Here is a 16,279-nt window from a genome sequence, read left to right as displayed (position 1 = left end):
GCGGTTAAATCTAATCTGAACGTAATTTGCTGTCAGTTGTTTCATATATTTTTTTATTAAAAGGCTCGTGGGGAACAGCAACCCAGTCTCATCAGAAAACGTTCAATGGCAACGTTGGTCCACTTGGAACGACGTTACCATCTCACAATCTGGCCTCTCAGATTGTGAGATGGTAACATTTAGTCCTCCCATTGTTTTGCATTGGCGTGTTCTCAGGTCACGTGACTCTCAAGCTCCCGTCTGCGGAGAGGAAAACATGGCGGAGATTCCCTGTTTTTTCAGATAAAAATATAATTTTGTAACTTAGTTTGGGCATAAAAATACATTCTGACACCATTTCTAGCGAGAAATGTGCTCTTTGCTTCCACAGTCTTCAGCCAGTTCGTGCTTATGATAAATATTTTAATAGTTATCACGCATGTTTTTATCGTTGCTATGACGGTTGCCATGCCACCACGGCGCAGCTTGGTGTTTAAATCACAGTCCCTGCGTGGTGTCCTTCAGTGATGGTGAATGTTATTCTTGTTATATAATAGTAATATTTGAGGCTAGATTACATCTCTAATGAGAAGGAACCTGCGAGTCTGCTCATACCGTGGCCGGCCCGAGTGCGCGAGCGGACCGAGCGGCCCGAGTGGGCGAGCGGCCCGAGTGCGCGAGCCGAGCGGCCCGAGTGCGCGAGCGGACATGACGTGTGGCTGTCGTAAAAACCCTGTTTGTAAACAACCAGTCCTTTTAACTCGGGGCTGCGTCATAAACACGGAGCGCTTGGAAGACCACGATGTCATCTTCCTTCTGTCAGGTAAGTAGTTTATTGTTTTTAAAGATCGTTACGATCTAGGTTTACAGTCCGAGTGCGGAGAGAGTCCGTCAATCCACACTATGGACGCTGTTCATCAGCTAATACGCCATTGTTAGCCACATGCTTCAGCCCACGGTAGCCTGTGCTACCTGGGAGGTGAATACATGGTTGTTGAAAGCAGTTCAAGACGCTTAGCTCATCATTGAGGGACGCTACAATATAAATATAAACATGAATTTGATTTATGAATGCTTTAGATTAATAAGGAGTGTATTTCTCTACTATTACTCCACAATATCAGGTCAATTTGGTTTAATGTATAGTATGCACTATGACAATAATGTTTTCATGTTATGGAGTTGCGATTCATTTTATAAAACAATTGCTATGTTCTGTTTTTTAATCAAGGAGGATCCAAGTGAAGCTACAGGAGTTTCATTAACGTCAATAACTTGGACCGAACACTTTGTTTTGCTTGATGAAGAGCAGGAAGGGCAGCCTGGAGAGAAAGAGAAGCCGGGTTGAGCCCACTACCATCATCCACGTACCACGAGGAAGATGAGGGAGAGAAATGATCCTACCATTAAAGAGGTGCTTTTAAGTTACATACCAGAAAAACCATTTTATATAATTTGCCAAATATAAATTTTTATTAAATCCCCAAAGTACGCTTGCTGAAATACAAGTTAATATCACACTGAAAGAATTTTGATCAATCATGCTTCCCTGCTGTGATTGTTTAACTGGGAAAACAACTTTTTCCACAGGAAGGCAAGTAAATTTAAGGAATACATGTGCAAAGTTTTCCTCTGTTATGTATAATGATGACCCCCATCAAACATAATGTTAGCAATCTTTACACCTTTTAATTTATACTGATTATTTCTGTCTACATGTGTGAATTTGCCTTCATTAGTTTCAGGAAAGAGCGATGATGTATCGGTCAGTGGGCGGCAGCACGAGACTCCGCAAACTAGTCTGTAAGCAAAGCAGACGAAGGCATCGAGGTTGCGGCCTGCCATCATTGTTATTTTGCTTAAGGGACTGAATATGTTCCATGCAGAAATATTAGCATTTCCCTTATATCTACCAAAACTGCTTGTTTCACAGACTGCAGTTTTGTTTTGATCCGATGTGGTGTGCAAATACAACCGTATCTGCAATGGGTTGTGGGGCATTAACATTTGTAACTCTAATTTTGTTTTGACAGACTGTGAAAAGAACGTTGAGAACATCACCACTCTACAGGAAGACACAGTCCAGTAATGGGTGTCAGAAGTTCAGTAGTGAACGACAGGTACTGTGGAAAAATGTGTGTCATTGTTGTACAATGTCCTTTGACTCTGTTTACACAAGGTTAACACAAAAAGGTTTGATTGTAAAGTGATATTGGTATGAATTCATGTTATTCTCCTCTTCACAAGAAACAAACAATCCAAATTACCTGCAGAACGCCCTTGATGGACGCTTCAGCTGCATCGTCAGACTGGCCAGACAGCAAGATGCCAACTTTAATGCCAATTTATTTGTGTAACATTCTGTGACCAAATGTATAGATAACTTTTTGTAGATTGTAAAAATAGATAACCCATTTATTACAAAAAAACTACACTAGAATTACCGCACTGCGTTGTATGACTCCGCTAACCAGAGCAGTGTCCGTCTACATATTTCTACATATTTTCTCTCATATAAATGACACTGTATCTCTTGACAACTGAAACCATAAGATGAGGTCAGTGTGGCCTTGACCTTTTTACTTTAAGACAAATACAAACATAGACAATCCGAAAACATGCAGTTATGCCTCCGGCGACTCGCTATTGCAGAGGCATTAAAACCGTAGTGTAGTAGATTGGATTTTATTGGTGTTACATTGGACATCTTGTATGGGTACACCAAAAAATATATTTGGTTTCACATTCTAGATGGCAATAAGCAGAGTCATCAACTCAGGAAAAATATTTCTGTAGAAAAGAAAGCCCTGTATGTGTGTATGTATACATACACACAAACGCACTATTGAGACGTTTTGTTTTTTATCATATATTCTCAGGCAGTACTGATGCATTTACTGAGAGGGGACGTGAGGGCCTACTCTGCGTGCTCAGAGTTCAAGCCCAGCAGGCTGCAGCGGGCCTGACATATTCTGGAACAGCAGCACAGTCTTTAGATGACTCCTCTGAAGATGAAAACATGGCGAGGTACTTCTCCACCGATGAAGAACTGTGAGGGCTGTGATTAGCTACACTCTCTTGCTACAATGCTACTCATGCTACTCCCTGGCAGCCTTAGGAAGGCATTAGCTTGCTGTGTGGTAGCTGTTAGCTTCAGCATTTTTAGTTTTTAGTGGCCTGTCTGACGTTTATGTTTTAAAAAAAAAATCAGAGGGAACCATCTTCATAATTTAACACTATGGTTTGTTTGTGTCCTTCAGTTCTTCTCAAGAGAAGCAGTACAGGTGTGCCTCAGCTCCACGGTCCCTCCTGCAGCCTCCGCTCCTGATGCTAACCTCATGTCTCCATCACACCAAGCAGCAGACCTGGATTGACAGACCTTTCTCCAGAGCTGCCCCCTCCCTCTGAAACCCCCCTCTCCAAAACACTATTTGTGTAGTTTTTAAAGTCTTTTTTGCATGAGAATTGTTGATCATATCATTTCCAGCAGATGCCTTAATATAATGTTTGTGCACAATAAATGACATTGATCATAACATAATGGTATTTCCTTGCACTTCTACACCATGATATTGGCAGATAAGATGCTGATTACATTAAAGCAGTGAATGCTCTTCTTTAAGCAACATAAACAAACAATGATCCAATGAATCTGAAGTAGAATGGGCACATTACATTCTGTAGAGAATGCCTCAGTTATGGAAGTCAGAAAATAACTTTCTTTATCTGAGGTTCCAGTCATTTATAGTCACAGCAAAGCACACAGGTCTGGTTGTCTAGGGACACCCATATCATATTGTTTAAGATGTGTAACATCAAGTTTGTGTTTCAGTGCAAAATTAGTCATTAGTCAAGAGTTCACCCTCTTGTTTACATTAAAATTAGGTGACCCAGATGTTTCACAATGCATCTGATAAGGTCTTATGAGAAACATTCTTAACATTAAAGAAATCAACACAGAGGCTAGCAATAGATGTTTGACTTTAATCCGTAGCTGGTAATCAGCAGCCTGACTTATTCAAACACATTAATACTACAATGAATAAGGCAGGGGTTTTCCATCAGAAATCATTTCTGGAACATTAATTTAAAAGATCTCCAGTATAAGCAAATGTGTTCTAAAATTGGTTTACATCCAACTGTGAGGCTGTCCTGGCACATGGAAATAAGATATATATATATTGTTTGTATTAACTTTCCCTCAGTTTAGTACTTGCACTACTTGAAAAGCTCTATATAAATAAGATGTATTAATGTTTATACATTGCCCTCTAGTATATGTTTTCCTAAAAGTCACTGTAGATACAGAAACAACAGTATGGTTCAGGTGACAGTGAGTGGAATGTGAAGGTAATTTCCATGTGCTCAAGAGAAACATAACGTGACGATATAGTTGATTTCTGATAGAAGGCCCTGCCTCATTCATTGTAGTATTAATGTGTTTGAATAAGTCAGGCCGCTGATTACCAGCTACGGATTAAAGTCAAACATCTATTGCTAGCCTCTGTGTTGATTTCTTTAATGTTAAGAATGTTTCTCATAAGACCTTATCAGATGCATTGTGAAACATCTGGGTCACCAAATTTTAATGTAAACAAGAGGGTGAACTCTTGACTAATGACTAATTTTGCACTGAAACACAAACTTGATGTTACACATCTTAAACAATATGATATGGGTGTCCCTAGACAACCAGACCTGTGTGCTTTGCTGTGACTATAAATGACTGGAACCTCAGATAAAGAAAGTTATTTTCTGACTTCCATAACTGAGGCATTCTCTACAGAATGTAATGTGCCCATTCTACTTCAGATTCATTGGATCATTGTTTGTTTATGTTGCTTAAAGAAGAGCATTCACTGCTTTAATGTAATCAGCATCTTATCTGCCAATATCATGGTGTAGAAGTGCAAGGAAATACCATTATGTTATGATCAATGTCATTTATTGTGCACAAACATTATATTAAGGCATCTGCTGGAAATGATATGATCAACAATTCTCATGCAAAAAATACTTTAAAAACTACACAAATAGTGTTTTGGAGAGGGGGGTTTCAGAGGGAGGGGGCAGCTCTGGAGAAAGGTCTGTCACTCCAGGTCTGCTGCTTGGTGTGATGGAGACATGAGGTTAGCATCAGGAGCGGAGGCTGCAGGAGGGACCGTGGAGCTGAGGCACACCTGTACTGCTTCTCTTGAGAAGAACTGAAGGACACAAACAAACCATAGTGTTAAATTATGAAGATGGTTCCCTCTGATTTTTTTTTTAAAACATAAACGTCAGACAGGCCACTAAAAACTAAAAATGCTTTAGCTAACAGCTACCACACAGCAAGCTAATGCCTTCCTAAGGCTGCCAGGGAGTAGCATGAGTAGCATTGTAGCAAGAGAGTGTAGCTAATCACAGCCCTCACAGTTCTTCATCGGTGGAGAAGTACCTCGCCATGTTTTCATCTTCAGAGGAGTCATCTAAAGACTGTGCTGCTGTTCCAGAATATGTCAGGCCCGCTGCAGCCTGCTGGGCTTGAACTCTGAGCACGCAGAGTAGGCCCTCACGTCCCCTCTCAGTAAATGCATCAGTACTGCCTGAGAATATATGATAAAAAACAAAACGTCTCAATAGTGCGTTTGTGAGTATGTATACATACACACATACAGGGCTTTCTTTTCTACAGAAATATTTTTCCTGAGTTGATGACTCTGCTTATTGCCATCTAGAATGTGAAACCAAATATATTTTTTGGTGTACCCATACAAGATGTCCAATGTAACACCAATAATATCCAATCTACTACACTACGGTTTTAATGCCTCTGCAATAGCGAGTCGCCGGAGGCATAACTGCATGTTTTCGGATTGTCTAACTTTGTATTTGTCTTAAAGTAAAAAGGTCAAGGCCACACTGACCTCATCTTATGGTTTCAGTTGTCAAGAGATACAGTGTCATTTATATGAGAGAAAATATGTAGAAATATGTAGACGGACACTGCACTGGTTAGCGGAGTCATACAACGCAGTGCGGTAATTCTAGTGTAGTTTTTTTGTAATAAATGGGTTATCTATTTTTACAATCTACAAAAAGTTATCTATACATTTGGTCACAGAATGTTACACAAATAAATTGGCATTAAAGTTGGCATCTTGCTGTCTGGCCAGTCTGACGATGCAGCTGAAGCGTCCATCAAGGGCGTTCTGCAGGTAATTTGGATTGTTTGTTTCTTGTGAAGAGGAGAATAACATGAATTCATACCAATATCACTTTACAATCAAACCTTTTTGTGTTAACCTTGTGTAAACAGAGTCAAAGGACATTGTACAACAATGACACACATTTTTCCACAGTACCTGTCGTTCACTACTGAACTTCTGACACCCATTACTGGACTGTGTCTTCCTGTAGAGTGGTGATGTTCTCAACGTTCTTTTCACAGTCTGTCAAAACAAAATTAGAGTTACAAATGTTAATGCCCCACAACCCATTGCAGATACGGTTGTATTTGCACACCACATCGGATCAAAACAAAACTGCAGTCTGTGAAACAAGCAGTTTTGGTAGATATAAGGGAAATGCTAATATTTCTGCATGAAACATATTCAGTCCCTTAAGCAAAATAACAATGATGGCAGGCCGCAACCTCGATGCCTTCGTCTGCTTTGCTTACAGACTAGTTTGCGGAGTCTCGTGCTGCCGCCCACTGACCGATACGTCATCGCTCTTTTCTGAAACTAATGAAGGCAAATTCACACATGTAGACAGAAATAATCAGTATAAATTAAAAGGTGTAAAGATTGCTAACATTATGTTTGATGGGGGTCATCATTATACATAACAGAGGAAAACTTTGCACAAGTATTCCTTAAATTTACTTGCCTTCCTGTGGAAAAAGTTGTTTTCCCAGTTAAACAATCACAGCAGGGAAGCATGGTTGATCAAAATTCTTTCAGTGTGATATTAACTTGTATTTCAGCAAGCGTACTTTGGGGATTTAATAAAAATTTATATTTGGCAAATTATATAAAATGGTTTTTCTGGTATGTAACTTAAAAGCACCTCTTTAATGGTAGGATCATTTCTCTCCCTCATCTTCCTCGTGGTACGTGGATGATGGTAGTGGGCTCAACCCGGCTTCTCTTTCTCTCCAGGCTGCCCTTCCTGCTCTTCATCAAGCAAAACAAACTGTTCGGTCCAAGTTGTTGACGTTAATGAAACTCCTGTAGCTTCACTTGGATCCTCCTTGATTAAAAAACAGAACATAGCAATTGTTTTATAAAATGAATCGCAACTCCATAACATGAAAACATTATTGTCATAGTGCATACTATACATTAAACCAAATTGACCTGATATTGTGGAGTAATAGTAGAGAAATACACTCCTTATTAATCTAAAGCATTCATAAATCAAATTCATGTTTATATTTATATTGTAGCGTCCCTCAATGATGAGCTAAGCGTCTTGAACTGGTTTTCAACAACCATGTATTCACCTCCCAGGTAGCACAGGCTACCGTGGGCTGAAGCATGTGGCTAACAATGGCGTATTAGCTGATGAACAGCGTCCATAGTGTGGATTGACGGACTCTCTCCGCACTCGGACTGTAAACCTAGATCGTAACGATCTTTAAAAACAATAAACTACTTACCTGACAGAAGGAAGATGACATCGTGGTCTTCCAAGCGCTCCGTGTTTATGACGCAGCCCCGAGTTAAAAGGACTGGTTGTTTACAAACAGGGTTTTTACGACAGCCACACGTCATGTCCGCTCGCGCACTCGGGCCGCTCGGCTCGCGCACTCGGGCCGCTCGCGCACTCGGGCCGCTCGGGCCGCTCGGCTCGCGCACTCGGTCCGCTCGCGCACTCGGGCCGCTCGGGCCGCTCGGCTCGCGCACTCGGTCCGCTCGCGCACTCGGGCCGGCCTCGGTATGAACAGACTCACAGGATCCTTCTCATTAGAGATGTAATCTAGCCTCAAATATTACTATTATATAACAAGAATAACATTCACCATCACTGAAGGACACCACGCAGGGACTGTGATTTAAACACCAAGCTGCGCCGTGGTGGCATGGCAACCATCATAGCAACGATAAAAACATGCGTGATAACTATTAAAATATTTATCATAAGCACGAACTGGCTGAAGACTGTGGAAGCAAAGAGCACATTTCTCGCTAGAAATGGTGTCAGAATGTATTTTTATGCCCAAACTAAGTTACAAAATTATATTTTTATCTGAAAAAACAGGGAATCTCCGCCATGTTTTCCTCTCCGCAGACGGGAGCTTGAGAGTCACGTGACCTGAGAACACGCCAATGCAAAACAATGGGAGGACTAAATGTTACCATCTCACAATCTGAGAGGCCAGATTGTGAGATGGTAACGTCGTTCCAAGTGGACCAACGTTGCCATTGAACGTTTTCTGATGAGACTGGGTTGGGAACAGATATGTTGCGCGAGCAAAACTGATCTGTTGGTTTTAATGTAAATGATGAAGTGGATCAATAATCTGGCTTCAGTTCACCACCTCAAGTCTGCGTGCCCACTTTCCCGTCTCCAAAACATTTTTACGCATGGGTCACAGTTTGCGTGGAAATACGCAAATTCTCCCGTCAACTTTGTTTTGATAAATCCCAACGTTTGCGTAGGATTCTTAAAGTGGGCTATGTTTGTTTAATGCATGGTATTTTAACTTTGTTGAATTGGGTCTGGAGCCTTTAACTTCTCCCTTTTTAATCTGTTATTTGTAACAAGTCCAGGCCAGTACTTCAACCGTTGCACATGATCCAGTGCTGTTTGATCAGTCTTTTAAAATAATTTGCACGTATTAAATAAATTGTATATTTCTGAAATCACAGCCTCCCGTCCTGTTTATTCTGGATATGTGTGGTGAACCCAATTGACATTCAACTGTCACCCTAAACCAGGGGTCAGCAATTTGCGGCTCCGGAGCCGCATGCGGCTCTTCAGCCCCTCTTTCCAAATAATATCTCAGAGTGGAGGCAAGGATCCACTGATGTGAGGGAATCGGTCCGATGCTCTAAATGGATAAATACTGCCGTGACACCGATGCGGGTTCTGCACGATGTGTGCATGCGAATGGAAGGATGAGGAGTCAGCGAGGGTTCAGCAATTTCTGATCTCACACATTGTGTTATCCACAGCAGCAGTGGCAGAGTATCAGTGTATTTTCTTTATTAGTGACATCACTGCTGTCCCATAAAGTCGCTCTTCACCTCCACCTCACTAACAAACACCTCGATGTCGGTGTCAGAGAGTTTCACTTCCTCTTCACATCGCTTGATGCCGTGCCTCCTTCAGGACTCACGGTGGAAACCCATTGGTCAGCTTCATAATTTAATATTCGAACTATAACAGCCAGGTATGCCAGCTTTGCACACCACTCATCAGCGCTCATGTCCGCTGGTGGGAGTGTGCTGACCTGTGTGTGTGCGCATCGGGATGGAACTCCGCCGTGCGCGATACAGAAAGCAGAGGAGAAATCTAAACGCGTGACCATGTGGCGGGGGGCGTGACCGTGGCGAAAAAAATTAAAAGAGGGGGTACGTGCGCCGGACCGTCCTCCTGACCTCTTGTCAAGTCGTGCGATCGACCCACACTGCCTTTGCGATGGACCGGTAGATCTCTCGCGGCACACTGGTTGAAAATTACTGATTTAAGATGCGTGCCGCCAGCCGGCCCAGTTTTTTTATTAATTTAAATCAAATAAAATGTTTACTTTTTTATTTAGGATGTGCACCTCCCGCAGGATGTGAGCCCCCCGCAGGATGTGTGCCGCAGGATGTGAGCCGCAGTTTGTGCGCCGCAGGATGGGAGCGCCCATTATTTTTTATTAATTTGATTTAATTTAATTTAAAAAAAAATGATTTAGTATGTGCGCCTCCAGCAGGATGTGGGCCGCAGGATATGCGCCGCAGGATGTGCGTGGTAGGATGTGCGCCGCCGGATGTGCCTGCGCAGTTTTTTTATTAATTTGATTTAATAAAAAAAAAAGTTTTATAATTAAATATGTTTTTTATTTATGTGCGCCGGCCGCAGGATGTGCAGAGCACCCCGGCGCAGAGCCGGGGTGCATGAAGACACTTCAGCGAGGGTTCAGCAATTTCTGATCTCACACATTGTGTTATCCACAGCAGCAGTGGCAGAGCCCTGCGCGCGCTCTTCGCTGAACCCTCGCTTCCTCCTCATCCATCCATTTGCATGCACACATCGTGCAGAACCCCGCACCGGTGTCACAGCAGTATTTATCCATTTAGAGCATCGGACCGATTCCCTCACATCAGTGGATCCTTGCCTCCACTCTTGGATATTATTTGGAAAGTTTCTTAATTTTTATGTAAGTGATCTCCTGTGCGCTCTGTGCTCTGCAAGCTCTGCGCTCTCTGTGCGCTCTGCTCTCTGAGCTCTGCGCACTGTGAACGCTCTGCGCTCCCTGCGCTCTTGGTCGCTATGTGCGCCTGATGGCTCAGTCACGTTCACTGCAGTGAATTATTGATACACGCACAGTGTTAGAAGATATTATTAAAACCTGTTAATGACTTGGCTCCGTAACTCTGCGGTTAAATCTAATCTGAACGTAATTTGCTGTCAGTTGTTTCATATATTTTTTTATTAAAAGGCTCGTGGGGAACAGATATGTTGCGCGAGCAAAACTGATCTGTTGGTTTTAATGTAAATGATGAAGTGGATCAATAATCTGGCTTCAGTTCACCACCTCAAGTCTGCGTGCCCACTTTCCCGTCTCCAAAACATTTTTACGCATGGGTCACAGTTTGCGTGGAAATACGCAAATTCTCCCGTCAACTTTGTTTTGATAAATCCCAACGTTTGCGTAGGATTCTTAAAGTGGGCTATGTTTGTTTAATGCATGGTATTTTAACTTTGTTGAATTGGGTCTGGAGCCTTTAACTTCTCCCTTTTTAATCTGTTATTTGTAACAAATCCAGGCCAGTACTTCAACCGTTGCACATGATCCAGTGCTGTTTGATCAGTCTTTTAAAATAATTTGCACGTATTAAATAAATTGTATATTTCTGAAATCACAGCCTCCCGTCCTGTTTATTCTGGATATGTGTGGTGAACCCAATTGACATTCAACTGTCACCCTAAACCAGGGGTCAGCAATTTGCGGCTCCGGAGCCGCATGCGGCTCTTCAGCCCCTCTTTCCAAATAATATCTCAGAGTGGAGGCAAGGATCCACTGATGTGAGGGAATCGGTCCGATGCTCTAAATGGATAAATACTGCCGTGACACCGATGCGGGTTCTGCACGATGTGTGCATGCGAATGGAAGGATGAGGAGTCAGCGAGGGTTCAGCAATTTCTGATCTCACACATTGTGTTATCCACAGCAGCAGTGGCAGAGTATCAGTGTATTTTCTTTATTAGTGACATCACTGCTGTCCCATAAAGTCGCTCTTCACCTCCACCTCACTAACAAACACCTCGATGTCGGTGTCAGAGAGTTTCACTTCCTCTTCACATCGCTTGATGCCGTGCCTCCTTCAGGACTCACGGTGGAAACCCATTGGTCAGCTTCATAATTTAATATTCGAACTATAACAGCCAGGTATGCCAGCTTTGCACACCACTCATCAGCGCTCATGTCCGCTGGTGGGAGTGTGCTGACCTGTGTGTGTGCGCATCGGGATGGAACTCCGCCGTGCGCGATACAGAAAGCAGAGGAGAAATCTAAACGCGTGACCATGTGGCGGGGGGCGTGACCGTGGCGAAAAAAATTAAAAGAGGGGGTACGTGCGCCGGACCGTCCTCCTGACCTCTTGTCAAGTCGTGCGATCGACCCACACTGCCTTTGCGATGGACCGGTAGATCTCTCGCGGCACACTGGTTGAAAATTACTGATTTAAGATGCGTGCCGCCCGCCGGCCCAGTTTTTTTATTAATTTAAATCAAATAAAATGTTTACTTTTTTATTTAGGATGTGCACCTCCCGCAGGATGTGAGCCGCCCGCAGGATGTGTGCCGCAGGATGTGAGCCGCAGTTTGTGCGCCGCAGGATGGGAGCGCCCATTATTTTTTATTAATTTGATTTAATTTAATTTTAAAAAAAATGATTTAGTATGTGCGCCTCCAGCAGGATGTGGGCCGCAGGATATGCGCCGCAGGATGTGCGTGGTAGGATGTGCGCCGCCGGATGTGCCTGCGCAGTTTTTTTATTAATTTGATTTAATAAAAAAAAAAGTTTTATAATTAAATATGTTTTTTATTTATGTGCGCCGGCCGCAGGATGTGCAGAGCACCCCGGCGCAGAGCCGGGGTGCATGAAGACACTTCAGCGAGGGTTCAGCAATTTCTGATCTCACACATTGTGTTATCCACAGCAGCAGTGGCAGAGCCCTGCGCGCGCTCTTCGCTGAACCCTCGCTTCCTCCTCATCCATCCATTTGCATGCACACATCGTGCAGAACCCCGCACCGGTGTCACAGCAGTATTTATCCATTTAGAGCATCGGACCGATTCCCTCACATCAGTGGATCCTTGCCTCCACTCTTGGATATTATTTGGAAAGTTTCTTAATTTTTATGTAAGTGATCTCCTGTGCGCTCTGTGCTCTGCAAGCTCTGCGCTCTCTGTGCGCTCTGCTCTCTGAGCTCTGCGCACTGTGAACGCTCTGCGCTCCCTGCGCTCTGGGTCGCTATGTGCGCCTGATGGCTCAGTCACGTTCACTGCAGTGAATTATTGATACACGCACAGTGTTAGAAGATATTATTAAAACCTGTTAATGACTTGGCTCCGTAACTCTGCGGTTAAATCTAATCTGAACGTAATTTGCTGTCAGTTGTTTCATATATTTTTTTATTAAAAGGCTCGTGGGGAACAGATATGTTGCGCGAGCAAAACTGATCTGTTGGTTTTAATGTAAATGATGAAGTGGATCAATAATCTGGCTTCAGTTCACCACCTCAAGTCTGCGTGCCCACTTTCCCGTCTCCAAAACATTTTTACGCATGGGTCACAGTTTGCGTGGAAATACGCAAATTCTCCCGTCAACTTTGTTTTGATAAATCCCAACGTTTGCGTAGGATTCTTAAAGTGGGCTATGTTTGTTTAATGCATGGTATTTTAACTTTGTTGAATTGGGTCTGGAGCCTTTAACTTCTCCCTTTTTAATCTGTTATTTGTAACAAGTCCAGGCCAGTACTTCAACCGTTGCACATGATCCAGTGCTGTTTGATCAGTCTTTTAAAATAATTTGCACGTATTAAATAAATTGTATATTTCTGAAATCACAGCCTCCCGTCCTGTTTATTCTGGATATGTGTGGTGAACCCAATTGACATTCAACTGTCACCCTAAACCAGGGGTCAGCAATTTGCGGCTCCGGAGCCGCATGCGGCTCTTCAGCCCCTCTTTCCAAATAATATCTCAGAGTGGAGGCAAGGATCCACTGATGTGAGGGAATCGGTCCGATGCTCTAAATGGATAAATACTGCCGTGACACCGATGCGGGTTCTGCACGATGTGTGCATGCGAATGGAAGGATGAGGAGTCAGCGAGGGTTCAGCAATTTCTGATCTCACACATTGTGTTATCCACAGCAGCAGTGGCAGAGTATCAGTGTATTTTCTTTATTAGTGACATCACTGCTGTCCCATAAAGTCGCTCTTCACCTCCACCTCACTAACAAACACCTCGATGTCGGTGTCAGAGAGTTTCACTTCCTCTTCACATCGCTTGATGCCGTGCCTCCTTCAGGACTCACGGTGGAAACCCATTGGTCAGCTTCATAATTTAATATTCGAACTATAACAGCCAGGTATGCCAGCTTTGCACACCACTCATCAGCGCTCATGTCCGCTGGTGGGAGTGTGCTGACCTGTGTGTGTGCGCATCGGGATGGAACTCCGCCGTGCGCGATACAGAAAGCAGAGGAGAAATCTAAACGCGTGACCATGTGGCGGGGGGCGTGACCGTGGCGAAAAAAATTAAAAGAGGGGGTACGTGCGCCGGACCGTCCTCCTGACCTCTTGTCAAGTCGTGCGATCGACCCACACTGCCTTTGCGATGGACCGGTAGATCTCTCGCGGCACACTGGTTGAAAATTACTGATTTAAGATGCGTGCCGCCCGCCGGCCCAGTTTTTTTATTAATTTAAATCAAATAAAATGTTTACTTTTTTATTTAGGATGTGCACCTCCCGCAGGATGTGAGCCCCCCGCAGGATGTGTGCCGCAGGATGTGAGCCGCAGTTTGTGCGCCGCAGGATGGGAGCGCCCATTATTTTTTATTAATTTGATTTAATTTAATTTAAAAAAAAATGATTTAGTATGTGCGCCTCCAGCAGGATGTGGGCCGCAGGATATGCGCCGCAGGATGTGCGTGGTAGGATGTGCGCCGCCGGATGTGCCTGCGCAGTTTTTTTATTAATTTGATTTAATAAAAAAAAAAGTTTTATAATTAAATATGTTTTTTATTTATGTGCGCCGGCCGCAGGATGTGCAGAGCACCCCGGCGCAGAGCCGGGGTGCATGAAGACACTTCAGCGAGGGTTCAGCAATTTCTGATCTCACACATTGTGTTATCCACAGCAGCAGTGGCAGAGCCCTGCGCGCGCTCTTCGCTGAACCCTCGCTTCCTCCTCATCCATCCATTTGCATGCACACATCGTGCAGAACCCCGCACCGGTGTCACAGCAGTATTTATCCATTTAGAGCATCGGACCGATTCCCTCACATCAGTGGATCCTTGCCTCCACTCTTGGATATTATTTGGAAAGTTTCTTAATTTTTATGTAAGTGATCTCCTGTGCGCTCTGTGCTCTGCAAGCTCTGCGCTCTCTGTGCGCTCTGCTCTCTGAGCTCTGCGCACTGTGAACGCTCTGCGCTCCCTGCGCTCTGGGTCGCTATGTGCGCCTGATGGCTCAGTCACGTTCACTGCAGTGAATTATTGATACACGCACAGTGTTAGAAGATATTATTAAAACCTGTTAATGACTTGGCTCCGTAACTCTGCGGTTAAATCTAATCTGAACGTAATTTGCTGTCAGTTGTTTCATATATTTTTTTATTAAAAGGCTCGTGGGGAACAGATATGTTGCGCGAGCAAAACTGATCTGTTGGTTTTAATGTAAATGATGAAGTGGATCAATAATCTGGCTTCAGTTCACCACCTCAAGTCTGCGTGCCCACTTTCCCGTCTCCAAAACATTTTTACGCATGGGTCACAGTTTGCGTGGAAATACGCAAATTCTCCCGTCAACTTTGTTTTGATAAATCCCAACGTTTGCGTAGGATTCTTAAAGTGGGCTATGTTTGTTTAATGCATGGTATTTTAACTTTGTTGAATTGGGTCTGGAGCCTTTAACTTCTCCCTTTTTAATCTGTTATTTGTAACAAGTCCAGGCCAGTACTTCAACCGTTGCACATGATCCAGTGCTGTTTGATCAGTCTTTTAAAATAATTTGCACGTATTAAATAAATTGTATATTTCTGAAATCACAGCCTCCCGTCCTGTTTATTCTGGATATGTGTGGTGAACCCAATTGACATTCAACTGTCACCCTAAACCAGGGGTCAGCAATTTGCGGCTCCGGAGCCGCATGCGGCTCTTCAGCCCCTCTTTCCAAATAATATCTCAGAGTGGAGGCAAGGATCCACTGATGTGAGGGAATCGGTCCGATGCTCTAAATGGATAAATACTGCCGTGACACCGATGCGGGTTCTGCACGATGTGTGCATGCGAATGGAAGGATGAGGAGTCAGCGAGGGTTCAGCAATTTCTGATCTCACACATTGTGTTATCCACAGCAGCAGTGGCAGAGTATCAGTGTATTTTCTTTATTAGTGACATCACTGCTGTCCCATAAAGTCGCTCTTCACCTCCACCTCACTAACAAACACCTCGATGTCGGTGTCAGAGAGTTTCACTTCCTCTTCACATCGCTTGATGCCGTGCCTCCTTCAGGACTCACGGTGGAAACCCATTGGTCAGCTTCATAATTTAATATTCGAACTATAACAGCCAGGTATGCCAGCTTTGCACACCACTCATCAGCGCTCATGTCCGCTGGTGGGAGTGTGCTGACCTGTGTGTGTGCGCATCGGGATGGAACTCCGCCGTGCGCGATACAGAAAGCAGAGGAGAAATCTAAACGCGTGACCATGTGGCGGGGGGCGTGACCGTGGCGAAAAAAATTAAAAGAGGGGGTACGTGCGCCGGACCGTCCTCCTGACCTCTTGTCAAGTCGTGCGATCGACCCACACTGCCTTTGCGATGGACCGGTAGATCTCTCGCGGCACACTGGTTGAAAATTACTGATTTA

At 43.8% G+C, this 16,279-nt stretch overlaps 2 long non-coding RNA genes across 6 annotated transcripts; one reads left to right on the top strand and one right to left on the bottom strand.

The window, feature by feature from the left end:
• The first annotated feature begins 677 nt into the window (after positions 1–677).
• Positions 678–3,518, top strand: LOC128428709 (uncharacterized). Of its 3 annotated transcripts, none has more exons than XR_008333823.1 (5): positions 678–802; positions 1,211–1,393; positions 2,013–2,099; positions 2,227–3,006; positions 3,240–3,518. It is a non-coding gene; the product is annotated as an uncharacterized LOC128428709 (long non-coding RNA). The 3 variants fall into 3 exon arrangements; XR_008333822.1 differs by having other exon boundaries at positions 2,859–3,006; positions 3,240–3,513; XR_008333821.1 differs by having other exon boundaries at positions 2,013–3,006.
• A 1,386-nt stretch (positions 3,519–4,904) lies between these two features.
• Positions 4,905–7,746, bottom strand: LOC128428706 (uncharacterized). 3 transcript variants are annotated; one of them, XR_008333818.1, is made up of 5 exons: positions 7,622–7,746; positions 7,030–7,212; positions 6,324–6,410; positions 5,417–5,564; positions 4,905–5,183 (listed from the first exon to the last, which is right to left on the bottom strand). It is a non-coding gene; the product is annotated as an uncharacterized LOC128428706 (long non-coding RNA). The 3 variants fall into 3 exon arrangements; XR_008333820.1 differs by lacking the exon at positions 5,417–5,564 and having other exon boundaries at positions 4,906–5,183; XR_008333819.1 differs by lacking the exons at positions 4,905–5,183; positions 5,417–5,564 and adding an exon at positions 5,576–6,196.
• Positions 7,747–16,279: the final 8,533 nt, after the last annotated feature.

This window comes from Pleuronectes platessa, chromosome 22, assembly GCF_947347685.1.
Source record: "Pleuronectes platessa chromosome 22, fPlePla1.1, whole genome shotgun sequence".
Classification (NCBI taxonomy): domain Eukaryota; kingdom Metazoa; phylum Chordata; class Actinopteri; order Pleuronectiformes; family Pleuronectidae; genus Pleuronectes; species Pleuronectes platessa.
This window is presented reverse-complemented; position numbering and strand designations above follow the sequence as displayed.